This window comes from Oratosquilla oratoria, chromosome 8 (assembly GCF_046742065.1).
Source record: "Oratosquilla oratoria isolate Oo_2021 chromosome 8, ASM4674206v1, whole genome shotgun sequence".
Classification (NCBI taxonomy): domain Eukaryota; kingdom Metazoa; phylum Arthropoda; class Malacostraca; order Stomatopoda; family Squillidae; genus Oratosquilla; species Oratosquilla oratoria.
The window spans coordinates 71480422-71496458 of NC_134784.1; the positions used below are offsets into that span (position 1 = coordinate 71480422).

Consider the following 16037-nt stretch of genomic DNA (forward strand, 5'->3'; position numbering starts at 1 on the left):
GAATTTTGGAAATCTGATTTACTCCCTTTCCCCCTACCAAAAATCTACTTTTCGCAAGCTTGAGAGCTCACGGAAAAAACTAATCAATAATTCTTTTGCTGTCGTTTTTAACAGAATATGTCTCAGAGAGAATCTCCTGCCACGCTTCACCAATATATATATATATATACACACATATATATGTATATATATTTTTATAGTGCTAAAAGGGTGCTTATTCTTCAGATTTTATGATGTAAAGAGTGAATAAGGCTTTTTAGAAACATGATGGTGTATGTATATATAAAACACACACACTATTAAAAAAATTATTGAAAATGGGTGAAATGGGGAAAAAAGAAAACAGCTGAAAGTGAGGAATTGTGGGTTATTATATTGTTGAATATAGCAACAAATAATAGAATTACCCTGTGGGTGAAAGAACTCACAAGATATAGACATGTAGACATACCTGCAAGACTGAATTTGATCATTACAAAGGATTTCCTTTGTAATAATCAAATTCAATTCAAAGATGAGTGGAGCATTGGATTACTCATGGTCAGCTGGTAAAAATGATCATGTAATCCTTGAATTTATTCTGGAAGTAGGAAAGACAGAAACCAGAGAAGAATCTTACACACAAGAAAGATTTGACTGTGCAGGAAGAGATGATAATACCCTTGCGCTGCACAAAACCCAAAATGTGTGAAAAAAATAGAGGTAACTAGTAGTGTACCACAGGGCTTGGTTTTTGTACCAGTAATGTTCTTATTACATATCAACAGTATGATAATTGGATTAGGTAGCTATGCAACATAGAAGACCTAGAATTATGAAAGGGATGGAAGTCCTCAACATAGATGATTTATTAAAGTGGGATAAGAGAAAAACAAGAGGACATGAAAAGAAACTCAAAAAGGATAGTTATAGAAGAGATCTGAAAAAGAACAGTTTCCCACACAGAGTGGTAGATATCTGGAACAAATTGGTTGAAGCAACATTGTGTACAAAAACTATACAAGAATTTAAGAACAAATTAGATGCTGAAAGATACAAAGACGGGTCACTACGAGCATGGCTCTCTTTCCATATAATACAACTAGGTAAAAATAGATATGGCTTATGAATAGAGCTAGAAGGGATGAAATTCAACACAAATACAAAATCTTGAAATGGGCTAGATTAGAAAGGCTGTCAGGGAGGTAATAAAATTGGTTGTAATCACAGAGACAAAAGAGGAAAAAGATTTAGGTATTTAAATCAGAAGTGATCTATTGCCAAAAAATTAAACAGAATAATGGGAGAGACACATGAAATACTAATGAACATAAAGAGTAGCATTTCATTATATAGATGAGGGTGTTATAAAAAAAAAAATAGTCGGATCCATCCTAGAGTATGCAGTAGTGGTGGTGTCACATCACAAGAAAGTTAGAATGAAGAAGGTACCAACCAGAATGAAGAGAAATTAGAAAAACCAGGACCATCCTTATTAGAGGAGTGAAGAGAAGTGATATGATAATGATATGTACAATTGAGAATGTAATAAAGAAAAACAAAGAAAATAAGACATACAAGTGAAGATTAAAAACTGGGACTACCCAGATTAGAGTAGTGAAGAAAGGTGATATGATGATGTATGCAAAAGAGAATGGAATGAAGAAAAATAAACAAAGAAGATAAGATAAGACAGACAAGGAGAGATTACAAAAATTGGTACTACCCACATTAGAGTAGTGAAGAGAGGTGATATTATAATGATATACACAACAGAGAATGGAATAGAAAAAATAGACAAAGAAGATCTGTTGAAATGGGTTAAAAAAGCAACAAAAGGTCACAGCTAGAAATTAAAGACAGATTGCCTAATGGATGTTAGGAAGCATCATTTAATGGAACAAGTTAGCAACAACATAAATGAATTTAAGGCAGACTTTTTTATTGTAGATATAAAGACAAGACCCAATGAACATAGCTCAAACCTCATCAGCTACAAGTAGGTAAATGCAATAAGGTAAACACACAAAAACCTGACATATGAACAAAGACTGGCTGAACTGGAATTGCCAACCCTGGAACAAAGAAGAGAATGAGGGGACCTACTAACCATCTACAGAATTATGAAAGGAAAAGAATGCCTTGATAGAGAGGACTTATTAAAGTGGGACAGAGGAAAAACAAGAGGACATGCAATGAAACTCAAAAAGGATAACTACAGAAGAGACCTGAAAAAGAACAGCTTCCCACACAGAGTGATAGATATATGGAATAAATTGGATGAAGAAATAGTGTGTGCAAACACAATACAAGAATTTAAGAACAAACTTGATCTTGTGAGATACAAAAATGGGTCACCACAAGCATAGCTCCCCTTCCCATATACATACAACTAGGTAACTACAACTAAGTAAATACATGCACAGCTGGAAGAAAAAAATATACTGAATCCAAATCAACCTGGATTTAGACAAGGAAGATCATGTACAACAAATTTCATATGCTTCTACTCGAGACTAATAGAAATAATAGAAGAAAGATATGGGCGGACTGTGCTTTTCTAGATCTACAAAAAGCATATGATAAAGTACCACAAAAAAAAAACGAATAAAAATAGAATCAGTAGGTGGTATCCAAGGAAAATTATTGGAATGGATGGAAGACTTCTTATTGTGAGGAAAAGGAGGGTAGTAATTAGAGACAAATACTTGACCTGGGAAGAAATGATAAGTGGTGTCCCACAAGGTTCAATATTGGCTCCAATCATGTTTGCCATATATATAAATGACATGGATGAAGGTGTGGAATGTTATATGAATTTTTTTGCAGGTGATGCAAAAATACTAAAGAAAGTACAGAGGAAGATTGTTAATCACTACAGACCTAGATAAAATCTGGAAATGGAGTCAAAAGTGAAAAATTATTTAATATCAAGAAGTGTAGTATAATGGAGTTTGGAAAAATTAAAAATAGAATATCAAGAAATTATAAAATCGGTGATGTCAAAAAAGTGAGCTCGAAAGAGACCTAGGAGTAATAATAAGCAAAGACATATCACCGGACAAACATATCAATAAAATAGTCGGAGAAACCTTCAACCTTCTAAGGTCGATGAAAGTGGCATTTGACTATTTGGATGAGGAACTGATTAGAAAAATATTAGTTATACTAATAAGACCAAAATTGGAGTATGCAGCAACACTATGGACACCCAGTACTAAAAAGAATATAAAGAAATTAGAATACAAAGAGCAAAAACAAAGATGGCACCAATTCTTTCCAAATTGATATCCGAACAAGGATTGTGCAAATTGGAACTACCAACTCTGGAACAAAGAAGAGAAAGAGGAGATCTACTGACTATTTATAGACTCATGAAAAGAATGGAAATCCTAGATAGAGATGATTTATTAAAGTGGGACAACAAAAAAACAAGAGGTGAAAAAGAAACTCAAAAAGGATAATTATAGAAGAGATCTGAAAAAGAATAACTTCCCACACAGAGGGGCGGATACATGGAATAAATTAGATAAGGCAACAGTGTGTGTAAGTACTATTTAAGAATTTAAGAACAAACTTGATGCTGAAAGATACAAAGATGGGTCACTACGAGCATAGCTCCTATCCTGTATAATACAACACACACACACAAAGTAATGAAGTAATGATAAGAAAAAATATTAGTCACACATATAAGACCAAGATTGGAGTACACTGCAACACTATGGACTCCTAGCACAAAATAAGAATATAAAGAAATTGGAAAGAGTCCAAAGAGCAATGACAAAGATGGCCCCAACACTTTCAAAATTGACATACAAAGATTGTCTAAACTGGAACTACCAACCCTGGAACAAAGAAGAGAAAGAGGAGATCTATTGGCCATTTACAGAATCATGAAAGGCATGGAAGCCCTTGACAGAGAAGACTTATTAAAGTGGAATTAAAGAAAAACAAGAGGATATGAAAAGAAACTCAAAAAGGATAGTTATAGAAGAGATCTGAAAAAAATAGTTTTCCACACAGAGAGGTGGATGTCTGGAACAAATTAGACAAAACAGTAGTGTGTGCAAACACCATACAAGAATTTAAGAACAAACTAGATACAGAGAGATACAAAGACAGGTCATTACAAGCATAGCTCCTCTTCTTGTATAATACAACTAAGTAAATACACACACATGAATTGAGTCTAGGTATGTTAGAAAATTAGAGAATAGGAGACTGGACCCAACAAGCCTTGCTCCTTTCCTGTATACTACAATTAGGTAAATACACACACACACACACACCTTGTGGGACTCCACTTATCATTACTCAACCTGGGAAGTAATGATAAGTATAAGTGGAGTCCCACAAGGTTTTGTATTGGCTCTGATAATGTTTGCCGTATATATAAATGTTATGGATTAAGGTGTGGGATGTTATATGAACTTCTTTGCAAATTATGCAAAACTACTAAAGAAAGTAAGTACATAGTAAGACTGAATCACAACAGGGAGACCTGAATAAAGATGGGAATGGAGTCAAAAGTGGGAAATGAACTTCAGCATAAAAAAATGTAGTATAATGGAGTTTGGGAAAAGTAAAGATAGAATATTGGGGCAATAAAAAAATTGGTACAAAGGAAGTTAAAAAGTTTGCTCGGAAAAGAACCTAGGAGTAATTATCAGCAAAGACATGCCACCAGACAAGTACAGGTAAACGTCGACTTACGATGGCCGCGACTTACGATTGTTCGACTTTACGATGACGACGACGATATGATAATTTAACCCCTTCCATACGGTGCCGCACACGTAGGCGTCATGAGGAGCAAGTGGATTCGCGACGCTGCCATATTGGCGTCTTGATTATACTTATTGTAGTCGCCCCTGTGTTTTTACATTCTCTCAAATGTGCCCTGAATCCCATTCTCTGTGGTTTTAAAAATTCGCGGGTGAAAGAGAGAACGATCGATATAAGCGGTGACTATATTTTATGATGCGAGTATTATTACGTCACGTCGTACGGCTGGCATTGGCTGCTGCCCGCGAGATTTAAGTTCCGTACTGAAAATACATATTATAGTGTTTGAATATGGTAAAAAGGATAAGAATAATTAAATAAACTACTGTACATGTTTAATAGGCTATATTCAGTATCTCTGGTGGTTAATATACAGGTAGGCTAGGTACAGTGACCACGGAACAGAGTGATACACAAATTGGGGATCGACTTACGATGAAATCGTCTTACGATGGCTCTATCGAAACCTAATGCCATCGTAAGTCGACGTTTACCTGTATATTAACAAAATAGAGAAACCTTCAATTTACTAAGAGCAATGAAAGTGGCCTTTGATTACTTCGATGAGGAAATGGTAAAGAAAATATTAGTTAAGACCAAGATTGGAGTATGCTGCGACACTATGGAACCCAGTACTAAAAAGAATATAAAGAAATTAGAATACAAAGAGCAACAACAAAGATGGCACCAACACTCTCCAAATTGACATATGAACAAAGATTGTCCAAGTTGGAACTACCAACCCTAGAACAAAAAAGAGAAAGAGGAGACCTACTGACCATTTACAGAATTATGAAAGGGATGGAAGTCCTCAACAGAGATGATTTATTAAAGTGGGAAAAAGAGAAAAACAAGAGCATATGAAAAAAACTCAAAAAGGATAGGTTAGAAGAGATCTGAAAAAGAATAGCTTCCCACACAGAGTGGTGGATATCTGGAGTAAATTGGATGAGGCAACAGTGTGTGCAAAAACTATACAAGAATTTAAGAACAAACTTGATGATGAAAGATACAAAGATTGGTCACTACAAGCATAGCTCCCTTCCCATATAATACAACTAGGTAAATACACACACCATACAAGAATTTAAGAACAAACTAGATGCTGAGAGATACGAAGACGGGTCACTACAAGCATAGCTCCCTTCCCATATAATACAAACTAGGTAAATAAGTACACAAATTAATTTGAATCTAAGTATGATAATGGAAGAGTGATTACTTATAGCTCAACCTGGAACATGAATTTGAAGCTAGAGAATAAGGAACAGGGCCCCTTGAACATTGATACTCTCCTGTAAACTACAATTAGGTAAACACACACACACACACACAGTGACAGTCGAATGAATTAGATGTGCCTGAGAATGCTCTGCAAGCTAGCGCTTAACCTAGCAATTCTTCAACCAATAATTGGCGAGTTACCTAGTTGTAAACAGATCGGTGGGAGGAATGACGAGTGGAACCGTGATGCAGCAAAGTGAGTTTTGTTTAACAAGAATAGAGAAAAAGAAGGGAAATGGATAAAATGGACGATAAACCGACATATACAGAAACAACCAAAAGAAGATTAGATATGAGTAAGTATGAAGCGCCTTTGGGAGTGGTTAGGAGAAAAAAAAAATTGTAATATTGACAGTCCAAGATATGAGGACGAATCATTCCATGGATTCAGAACAGAAAGAGGTATCGACCTCAAAAGCATACTAATAAACCAAGAAATATTTGAAATGAAAACGGATATTGTTGAATGGAAAAAGGAGCATAACCAATTATACAAAGAAGTGAGTGAATTGAGGAAGGAAAATGCACTATTAATTTGGGGAAATGGAAGAAATGAAAAAGGAACTGGATAAAGTAAAAAATTATAATGAAAAGGTGAAAAGTGAAGACACAAATATAAATGAAACATTGTTGAGGGAAGTTCATGAAAATATATTAATAGAGGCAGGCAAAGTTGGTGAAAATATAAAAATAATCAAATATGATGGAAATTAAAAACCAAATGAAAGAAGATAAAAGAAAACCAAAAAATACTATTTAAAGAAATAGTCAAAGAACAAATGAACTAAAGTACAAAGGACACAGTGATAGAAGTAATAAAAGATAAAAGAGATTGGGTAAGAGACACAAAAAAAAAAAAAAAAAAGTATTGTAATCTATGGTATCAAAGAGAAACATGGACTAAGGTTCCAAAGGGAAAAAGAGGAGAAGAATATAGTAACAGAAATACTAAAAGAAGTACAGGAGGAGCCACAAGGACTTGAAAAGGCAATAGAAGAAATCTATAGAATGGAAAAATATTATGAAGAGAAGAATAGACCTCTCAAAGTAAAACTTAATTCACAGAGGATAGCAGAAGAAATATTAACAAATGTAGGAAAACTAGCAAAAAGTAAAAACTACAAAAATTTATGGATAAAAAAGGAACTGAGTGATGAGGAAAAAGAAAAAAAACACTTAAAGAGGAAGCTAAGGAAAAGAATGAGAAAAGATCAGAAAACGAATGGAAGAAGTTTTTTGGAGAGTGATGGACTTGAGACTGAGGAAATGGTACATAAGGGAAAAGGAAATGCAGGAGCAAGAAGAAAAGGAAAAAAAAAAATTAAGGATAACATATACCAACATAGACTGATTGATATCAGGAATAGATGAATTGAATGACTATCTGTAACAAGAAAAAACAGATATAATGGGGGATTGCAGAGACAAAATTGAAAAGATCATTACCACCAAATAGTATAGACCAAGGATTATATAATTGTTGGTTCAGAAATAGAGAAACAAAGCAGGGTGGAAGAGTCATGCTGTTAACCAAGAAAGGACTAAATGCGACTAAAATCACAAGGAGAGAACAATGTGGAGTTGATTATGATAAGAGTTGAGGATAAAGATATGAAAGAAAGTACTCAGTGATTTATGTCCCTCCTAAAACTCATGCATGGAATGAAAATGAACACTCCAAAATGCTGGAAGACACAAAAAAAACAAACACTAAATGAAATACTAAAGAAAGAAGGAATCTTGTAATTATGGGTGATTTTAACTTGAAAGAAATATGTTGGGAAGAAATGACTGTGAAAGGTGGAGAAGATCACTGGGGAAACATATTACTGGAAATGACCATTGATTAATTTAGTTAAACAATGTGTGCAAACACTGTTCAAGATTTTAAGAAAAAACTTGATGCTGAAAGATACAAAGACAGGTCACCATGAACATAGCTTCATTCCTGTATAATACAACTAGGTAAATACACACACACTCACACAATACAGACTTTGGAGTAGAGATAGAAAGGACAAAAGAGGTGGATTGATGTTAGCAGTTGAGAATAACATAGTAGTGTGTACAGGTACTGGATGAAGGTAAGGCTGAGGTGATAACTTGAAAAAATTATAATCAGGGGAATAGACAAAAGAGATTTCGAGGTAGCACGTGTCTCCCAGAAATGGGCAAAGAACAAAATTTGAGTATCAGAAAGTATTATTGGACATATCTATTCATTCACTGGAAAGGATTGAACAAAGTGACAATGTAATCCTCATGGGTGACTTTAAGTGTAAAGTGGTAAATTAGGCAGTGAAAAATAAGCAAGAGTGAAAACTCATGGGGTAGTACATTTTTAGATATAGGAATGGAAAATGCAGTGACCCATCAAATTAAAAACATGAAAAGATTAAGAGGAGACAAAACACAGATGAATTTGGCTCTACTGCTTGAACCCAATATAATTGATTCTATAAAGTACAGAAATGGTGTCTGCTTGGGACCATGCTTGAAGAAACCATGGGGGATTGGTGTTGGCATATGAGTGAAACATTGCACTCCCTGGCATATACAGTACTACCTCTCATTAATGGACGTTAATTAAGTGTGTTTGCGGTGTTTTCGCTGTGTTTTCAGTGTTTTTGGTGCTGTTGTTTAGTGCTGTGCAATCACTATGCCACCCAAAAACCACTCCAAATCAACAGATTATTCACATCAATGGACACCGTTACACCCCTTTTAGTCCGTTAATGAGAGGTAGTACTGTACCCCCAATTGATGATGATATAAAGTACATTTGGCCCATAAGAAAAAATTATCATGTAGCACAAGAATTTCAATTGACAGAAGATGCAGAAGCAAGGGATGACATTTAGACAAGACAGTTTCAGAAATACAAATTGTACAGGTTTGAGGAACTCCTTTAAAGAAACTGGAAGGAATTTACAAATATGAGAAAAAGTGGGGAGTCTTGTTAAATTTTAGAGAAGAAGTGGGGAGTCTTATTAAATTTTACAACTCAAGTGTGGATATTTTTGTGCCAAGGAAGAAGGAATAATATAAGTAAATAGTTAAGATAAAAATTCAGCTAAACAGGTGAAAAGTAGGAAAAGAATGAATGAGATATATGGTAAAACTGGAGAAAGAAAAGAAACAACAGAATACAAAAAAGCTGTAAGTAGATACACAAGAATCCAGTGAGAAGAAAGGCACATGGGAAAAAGTATAATTAACAAATGTAAGAATGAACCCAAATTGTTTAATAGGTTCATCAAAGGCAAATTGAGACAGGAAAAGAATTCCTAAGCTGAAAATAGGAGAGGTCTATGAAGACACATCACAAACTAAAATAATGAAAGTTTCCATTACATTATCACTCAGGAAAATTACATTGTGGATAATGTAGAAAATAGGAATATTAGATTAAAAGATATAAGTGTGGAAGTAAAGGAAGTTTAGAAACCACAAGATATATTTGATGTGGGGAAAGCTCCAACTGAATACTTATTGCAGAGAAGAATGGGTTGACTCACAGCCTGGTTGTGCCTTCATTAAAAGGAATAGCACCTCAGGATTGAAAGAAAAGTCAATGTGGTACCAATATATAAAGGAGAAAGCAAGGAAGAACCATAATTAAAGTTGATAGATATCTTGGGTCCTGTCTGGAGACTTTAATGTTGCTGCCTTGGGGCTGCACCTCACGGATGTTGATAGGTTTTTGAAGATTGCTAGCTGTGATGTCCATTTGACAAGACCACTACTCTGAGATACCCATCATTGGTCCCTGGATGTTTATACAGATTGACCTCTCATTAACGGACTAAAAGGGGGGTAACAGTGTCCTTTGATGTGAATAATCCGTTGATTTGGAGTGGTTTTTGGGTGGCATAGTGATAGCTTAGCACTAAACAATCACCATTCCAAAACCGAACAAAGACCCAACAATCCCAACATCGCACCGCCCAATCACACTTCTCTGCACCCCCTCTAAAGTCATTGAACGCCTAATACTTAAACTTGTCACACCATATATTCCCCTTGCTGACTCACAACACGGTTTTAGGCCACTACACTCCACAAACACTCTTCTGACAAACCTCACACAAAGAATTTTAGATGGCATCAATTCAGATAGGCCCCACCACAGAACACTTCTTATAACATTGGACATTAGTAAAGCTTTTGATGCTATCCCCCGCCACAACCTAACAAATAAAATATATGACACAGACATGCACAATAACACCATCAGAAACATTAAGAACGGAGTACCACAGGGCTCAGTTCTATCCCCCACATTATTTAATCTATACATGCATGACTTACCCACGCCAGACACCTCAGAAATACAAATCTCTTCCTACGCAGACGACATAACAATCACATGCACACATCGTAACACAGACAAAGCTGCAGAAATAATCCAGCCTTACCTTGACACACTCAACACATGGTTCATCACAAACAGACTCAAAATAGCTCCAACCAAATCTACAGCAACACTTCTCACCAACTGGACAAAAGAACACAAATACATACCTCATCTCTACATCAACAACACTCTAATACCACACACAAACACACCGAAAATTCTTGGTGTAACATACGATACATCCATGTCTTTCAAACAACACCTCACAAACATAAAAAACAAATGCACACCTAGATTTAACGCACTTAAGTCAATCACTGGAACAACATTTGGACAAAACAAAGAAACTAATATAACAATATACAAACAATGCATACGCTCAGTGATGAATTATGCGAGTCCTGCATGGGCTCCTAATCTCAGTGAGACACACCACAACACCCTTCAAATCATACAAAACAAAGCCCTAAAAACAATTACAGGCTGCACAAATACATCACCTACAGACCATTTACACCATGAAACAAAAGTCCTCAAAGTCAAGGACCACCTCGACATGAGAGGCACACAAACACTTGCTGCAGCCACCACAAACACATCACACCCGCTACACTACATAGCAGAACACCCACACACACCAAGAAACATTAAAACTACACCCATAGACCTTTATTACACACAGATACTCTCTTCTCTTCCTCCACAACCACCAAATACCAGCCTCCGGAAACATATTCATAATCATATCACTCACCGCTCCATTAACACACTGAATGACAACACACTGCTGCATGCCAGACCCCCTGATATCCACCCTTCTGAATCCTCTCTCCCACGTAAGGACAGAGTCCACTTGGCCAGACTGCGATGCGGTCACCACCCAGCACTTCTAAGCTACCAGAAGAGGCTGGACGACCGTGTTGTGAACAGCTGCCCAGGATGTAACACTTCACCCCATACCATACAACACATAATGGAAGACTGCATTATACACAATCATGCACGCAAACAACACAACATACACTCTATAAAGGATTTGTGGGAAAACCCAGTTTCGGCTGTGGCCTTCCTTGGGGAGACGGGACTGCTCGGACAGACAGTCTAGGGAACGACAACAACAACAACAACAACAACAGTACCAAAAACACCGAAAACACAGTGAAAACACCACAAACACAGATAATTAACGTCCGTTAATGAGAGGTCAATCTGTATGTGTATATTTACATATACAGTCTGTATGCATATTTAACTAGTTGTACTTGCCAAAGAGGTCCTATCAGTCAAATAATGCATGTGTACAGGAAAGGAGCAACATTTATGGAGCCCTGTTTCTTACTCTCCGATTAGAGTACCATACCTAGATTAGAATTCATGTATGGTTTCAATTTAGACTACAGTATCTTATTCTCCAGTTATACCTAGTTTTAAGTTCATATATGGTTCCAGCTTAAGCTATATGACCTTCAAGTCTATTCCAAGAGTTTATGTATCTGTATGGAAAACTGTTTCTTCATATTCTGTAGGCTTTTAATCTTTTTCAGTTTTCCATGACCTTGTGAAGCCCTCCCATCCCCAGTCAAATAATATTTTCTACCATAGTTCACCCCCCCATCAATAACCTGAACACTAATCAAGTCGCCTCTTTATTTTGGATCCTTCAATGTTGGTGGGATTCTCATTATATGGTTTATTTGCCAAGCTGGGAATCAGATTGGTTGCAGCTTTTTGTGTCCTCTAAATTTTGCTTATTTCTTTCATACATATAGTCTTGGGTAGATTAGCTTATTCACCATCTCTTCATCCATGTTGTGGAAGACCATCTGTTCTGCAGCAATATGCTTGCCACAATCTTTCTGATATTTTGTCAGGTGGCAGGTTGTCTTGTATTAACACACCCATATCTTTCCTGCCTTCAGTTTTCAGCATTTGTAAGTAATCCATTTTCTTAGAAGTAGTTCAATAGGTATTGCCCATTCCTTTTTTTTTTTTTTTTTTTTTTTTACATATGTATACACATACATATTTACATATACGAGGTCTGTTAGAAAAGTATCCAACTTTATTTATTTATTTTTTCAAAAACCTGATGGATTTGAATCAAGCGCGCTCGCATGAGCTGACCTTGAACCTTCGTGCGCATGTGTGAATTTTTTCCTGCCTGTCGATAGTGTCAGTTGCTGGTAAGCAGCATAGTTGGGGTCATTGTTTGTGGAGTCCAGCACATCCTGTGAGACTTCATCACGAAGTTGCTTTTGCTCTGCCATGAGCAGCTTCAGCTTGAATTTTGCCACCACTCTCTTCAGGGCCAAATCTTCAGTCACAATGGAATGTGCCAAAAAAGTGCTGATGCCCACCTCTTCTGAAATTTCTCAGATAGTCACACAATGGTTCTGCATCATCACAGCATTCACTTTGGCAATAATGTGGTCATTTTGGCATGTTGATGGCCGACTGGAGCATGGCTCGCTCTCCGCCATTGTGTAGCCATCTTTAAACCGGTTGTACCATTTCTTAACCTGTGTGATGCCCATAGCATCATCACTGAAAGCCGTCTGAATCTTCTGAATGGTTTCCACCTGGCTGTCGCCCAGTTTCTGGCAAAATTTGATGCAGTAGCACTGCTCCAGTCATTCCGTCATTTTCCTTGCAATGAAAAACTGCTGAGAGCACTACACACTACCTCATGCAAATGCTGCTTACCAGCAACTGACGCTATTGACAGGCAGGAAAAAATTCACACATGTGCATGAAGGTTCAAGGTTGGCTCATGCAAGTGCACTTGATTCAAATCCATCAGGTTTTCCATCAGACCTCATATACACACACCAAAGGCTTTTTTCCCCTTACAAGGGAGGTAGCCTAAAAACAAAGGCATAAAAATCACTCCCACCCATTCCATCCCCACATACTCCACTCCCACCCACCCTTTTTCCTCTCTGTTATTTTGGCTCCTCCTGGATGATGGGACATCCCTGCATCTCACCCACTGCCCTAGGTCAGAAGCAGTGTTGCAAGACACAGCACATCCACAGTAAGGTCACTTCATTAAATCAGTGACCCCCCCTCCCCCACTCTGTCCCCTCATACAGAAATGGAGGTGGGGAGAAATCCCTTCAGACTATGTCAATTTATTTTTCACACATACTTCCTCACCCCCAACCCACTCCCCCTCATGCATTACATCATCCATACACAGCCATTCACCCCTATCTTCTGTCCTCTCCCATTCTTCCTCAACAGACATTCCCTTCTTTCCCAATGCCCCTTTTACCCCCATCCATCCATCTCATCCTTGGTCGCCCCCTCATCATGTTCACTCCTTCCATCTCTGCCTTCCATACCTCTTTTACTAATCTTCACTCATTCTTTTCATGTGTCCAAACCATCCCAATACTTTCATCAACCCTATCTCCCAACTCCTTTTCTAACCCCGTTCTCCTCCTCACCTCCTCATTTCTCATGCTATCCAGCCTAGTAACCCCTATCATACTTCTCAGGTACCTCATCTCAAACACATTCCAACTCCTCTCTTCCTCTCTTATGTTCCATGCTTCAGCACAATCCATACAATCTCCTTAGCATCCATTCCCAAATGTCTATTTCTCATTACACTTTTTAATCCCCCAAGGCATTTACTTGCTTCTCTCAATCTACATTCTACCTCCACCTCCACTCCCTTTCCTGCCACATTTGCACCCAACAAAACTATTCACTTCCTCCAGTCTACCTTAATACCTCCAGTCTGCTGCCCTTGTACATCTCATCACTTTTTACCCACGTTTATCTTCAACTTCCTTTTGCACACCCAAACTCTGTCACTAACTTCCTCAATTCCTCCTTTGATCCTGCTACAACCACAATGTCATCACCAAACAACAATTGGCCTATCTCCCATTTTTCTCCATTTTCTTTAACCATCTCCAATCCCCGACCCACTACCCTTGCATTTACTTCTCGCACCACCATCCATGTATAAATTGAACAGCCAAGATGACATACATCCCTGACAAAGTCCCACCTTTACCTCAAACCACTGTCTCCACTTCTGATTCTAACACAGGCTCTACTACTCTCGTAAAAACTCTTGACCGATCTTAAAAGCTTTCTTCCTATCCCATATATCTGAAATACCTCCTATAGTGCCTTCCTGTCTACCCTGTCATAAGCCTTTTCCAAATTCATAAAATCCCCCAAAAAAACCGTACCTTTTCCTAAAGCTTTCTCACATATCTGTCTTACTACAAAAATCTGATTCATGCAACCCTAACCTGTCCTAAAGCCACGCTGTTCCTCACCAATTACTCTCTCTGTTCCTCTCCTAATCCTCTCAATCAAGACCCTCCCATAAGCCTTCTTAACTACACTTAAAAAAAACTGATCCCTCTGAAACTGCTATACTTACACATGTCCCCTTTTCCCTTGTAAAGTGGAACTATACAGGCACTCCTCCAGTCCTTCGGCACTCTACCCTCTCTGAATCAAACACTAAATAATCTCACTAGCCAGTCCACCATCACTCTATCTCCTTTTTTTAGACATTCTGCATGACACCCATCCAACCCAGGTGCCTTACCTGCTCTCATCATCTTAACCTCTTCACCCCGAGGCACATCGCACGTCTGGCAGCATTAGCTGCCCGACGTGCGATGTTGCGTCATAATCGCATTATAAAAAATAAAGTCACTGCTCAGTCATTTGTTCTCTTTCACCCGTGTATTTTGATAACCATAGAAAATATGATGAAGCCAGTTTAGAGAGAATGGAAGTTACGTAGGTACGACTACAATAAATATAATCAAGATGCCGACGTTGGCATCATCGAGTACCCACTTGCTCCTCATGCCGCCTACGTAGGCGTCACCGTATGGAAGTGGTTAACTGCCTTCATCTCATTTTTCCTTGTTTCTCCTCCATTTTCCTCACTCATCAATGTCTTTTTCTTAGCACTTCCCACTGCAACTACCTTTCCCTCCCTATCCTCCTTCACATTTAGCAACTCCCTAAAATACTCTGCCAATCATCCTCTTACTGCCTTCTCTTCCATCATCATCTCTCCATCTGCACCTTTTACCTTTTCTTCTCTACTTGATTCACCAGTTCTTCCTTTCATAATTTCTTTCCAAAACATCTTTTTATTACTTTCAATTTTTTTGTCGTACTCTTACCCCACTCTACATCTCTCCTCTTTGCATCCTTTATCTTATGCTTTATTTCTCTTCTCTTTTCTTTGTACCTCTCATATGATTCTCTTGTCCTATTCTGTAACCAGTCTGTGAAAGCTTGCTTCTTCTCTTCTGCAACCTTCTTTGCTTCATCATCCCACCACCCACTACCCTTCCATCTATTTCCTCCCATCCTCCTTATTCCACACACCATCTTTGCACATCCTGTGACTCCCTCCTTGAACCATTCTCATTCCTCCTCCACTCCTAGTTCTACTCTATCCTTCACTCCTACTCCTCTTTCAGCTTCTTCTTGTACTTCTCTTTTTCTTCCTCATTTAAGCAGTTTACTTTAACCACTTCCATACGGTGATGCCAACGTAGGCGGCATGAGGAGCAAGTGGGTACTCGATGTTGCCGACGTCGCCATCTTAATTATATTTATTGTAGTCGTACCACGTAAT

The 16037-nt window shown here is 37.7% G+C and overlaps 1 protein-coding gene across 3 annotated transcripts in view; it reads left to right on the plus strand.

Moving 5' to 3' along the window:
* LOC143027812 (mitogen-activated protein kinase 14-like) overlaps positions 1–16037 on the plus strand; it is an 85093-nt gene that overhangs the window by 42513 nt on the left and 26543 nt on the right. The gene's annotated exons all lie outside the window — the stretch shown is intronic.